The 2,500-nt window shown below is 49.6% G+C and overlaps 1 protein-coding gene across 19 annotated transcripts in view; it reads right to left on the reverse strand.

The window, feature by feature from the left end:
• LOC113815331 (excitatory amino acid transporter 3) overlaps positions 1-2,500 on the reverse strand; it is a 257,235-nt gene that overhangs the window by 48,782 nt on the left and 205,953 nt on the right. The window contains exon 1 of one of the 19 annotated variants that reach the window (XM_070144393.1): positions 1,839-1,990. The exons of 17 other annotated variants lie outside the window; for them this stretch is intronic. The gene's annotated coding sequence lies outside the window, so the exon portion shown is untranslated. Of the gene's footprint in view, positions 1-1,838; positions 1,991-2,500 lie in introns of those variants that run through there. One more of the 19 variants, XM_070144436.1, reaches the window with a different exon arrangement.

Here is a 2,500-nt window from a genome sequence, read left to right on the forward strand (position 1 = left end):
CGCCTCCTGAAGGGCTTCTTTGAGGCCGCGCTTCCCGCAGCGGCTGAGGTCCCCCATGTTTGCCGAGGGCGCGCCAGGTCCCTCGGGCGCCCGTTCCACAAACCGAAAGGAAAATAAACAAGGGCGGATGGGCGGCCGCTTAGACGCTCTTCCTTTGGCCCTTGTTTGCTCTCTCCTTTCCTTCGCCACGCCCTCTCTCCCGGTCTTCATTCTTCTTTTTATTCTCAATGTCCTTCTCTTCTATTTCCCCACTTCTTCTCTGCCTTTCTTGCCCTTTCCTTCTATTTCCTTCCTTCCTACTTGTTTTTCCTTCTTTAACTTTTTCTTCTGTTACTATATTTGCAACGATCTTCGCCCTCTGCCCACCACATCACACATGTCTTCCCTTCATGAAGTCTTCCCTTATTAGTCCTCGTTTTACCTTACACACTTTTCTCCTCATCCTCGTCCCTTCTTTCCTTCCTTCCCTTTATTTCACTTTCTCTCTTCCAGTATTCCTCCAAAATCTCTTTCTCTCCTCTTTTCTCAGTCTCCTCCCATCCACCCTTCGCTCAGGCCACCCAGTCAGAGAAGGCCAGGGCGTTGCGTCACATGCCAAGGTCAGGGTGAGGGGTCGGCGAGCCATGGTGCCACAGGGGGGGGGGGGAGGAAGGGGGGAGAAGAGAGGCCAGGGGAGGGAGAAGGAGAAGCGGAGGGGGGAAGGAATTGGAGGGAGGGAGGGAGGGAGGGAGGGAGGGAGGGAGGGAGGGAGGGAGGGAGGGAGGGAGGGAGGGAGGGAGGGAGGGAGGGAGGGAGAGTGGGAGAGAGGGAGAGAGGGAGAAGGGGGGTGCGGAGGCGTTGAGAACCAGACGACCAACGCAGTTGTTTTGAGAAGTAGAAAGGTCAGACCGGGAAGACTGATGTATGGACAGGCAAACTCCCCCTGTAGCCCTACATGTCCAGCCTATTTTCTCCTCATCCCTCTACCCTCCTTCCCTTTCCTTTCAAGATCAGCTTCTCCCTCTCCTCTCTTCCTCCCCCTCTCCCCTTTCCCCATCGTTACGTAAGCGAACCCTCGAGGAGGCGCTAAAGGGGTGTTCGAGGACCTCCTCCCCGTCCGCCGACCCAGGCCGATAAAACGACCGAAGGATCAAGCAGAAAGAATCTATAATAATAATAATAATAACAATAATAATAATAATGATAATAATAATAAATCTAAATAGTACGATTGCAGAACTGAAGCCAAGAATTATAGAAATTTTCTTTTTTCTTAATTACCAGAATTTTTTTTGCCATCCTTCATTTGTTCACTCACCTATCGTCATAATAATTCATGGCTTATGCACACACCGAACGCCTTTTTCGGCTGAAGACACAAGGAAAAGGTATTTCAAGTGTTATCTCACCTGATGCCCTTGGAATAAAAGAATTTACGTCTTCATTTCTTAATTTCCTGTTGACATCTAAGCTTTGACACGAACAGAATCATTTTCTAATCATTAAAGATTTGCTCCTATAAACGCAGAAATTATACCAAAGCTCAACAAATCGATAGTTTACATGGAGAAAAATCCACAACCACCCCTGAGCACACAAACAAAAAGTACCTTTAAATAAAAACTTCGCTCTACCACTTCCTTCTGCGAGTTTCCCAACGCAAATGAAATGTCCAATAATTCAACCTTTTTAAAGGAAACTCCAATTAAACTGACAAGAGATTAGTGATCATTATAGTAATGAGATAATAGGGAAAAAAAGGAATCAGAGAGAAAGAAAGGCAAAAGATTGCAAAAGAAATGAAGAAAGGACCAAAAGCTTCCCTTCGAAGTCCAAACTCGGAAAAAGGCCAAACGTACCGGTAAGTCGAGTCGTCTCCTCGTTCGCGCCCGCTCCCACGCTCCCGACTCGCTCCCGCCCACTGGTCAGCTGCAACTCGGCCCCGAAGCCCAGCCGTCTCTTATACGCCCGCGGTCCTCAGCCGATAGGAAAGGCTCTTTCGGCGGCCGACGGCGCATGTGCGGCTTTTCACTCATTTCCCGTACAATTTCCGAACCTTGGAGTTGTCGCTCGCTGGACACCTCATTATCGCGGCGCCGCGACGCGGGGGGAGATTTATGTGGCGAGAGGCCTAAATTATTCAGCGCGGAGGGGTTGCGTCGCCCTTATCGCAGATGGAGGGCATGTCGTCGAGAGGAGGGTTAATAATGGACGAGGGGAAATCGTGTTTATATGTATGGTCGTTTATAAAACACGGGAAAAGGATAATAAACATCCTCTGCCAGTGGACATGCAAAGAACGAGGATAATGTAACACATCAACCCTTATCTATAAACATGAACATATCCACACGTGAATAAATAAGCACTCACGAGTGGGCCGAGTGATGGCGATGACCTTCCGACAAGGCATAAGGTCAGGCGACGGAGGCTAAATACTCAGGACTCCCTCTTGCGCAGCAGGGAAATACGCTCGTCGCAAGACGCCAGCAACGACGCACGCTCCCCACCCGACGCACGG

This window comes from Penaeus vannamei, chromosome 3, assembly GCF_042767895.1.
Source record: "Penaeus vannamei isolate JL-2024 chromosome 3, ASM4276789v1, whole genome shotgun sequence".
Classification (NCBI taxonomy): domain Eukaryota; kingdom Metazoa; phylum Arthropoda; class Malacostraca; order Decapoda; family Penaeidae; genus Penaeus; species Penaeus vannamei.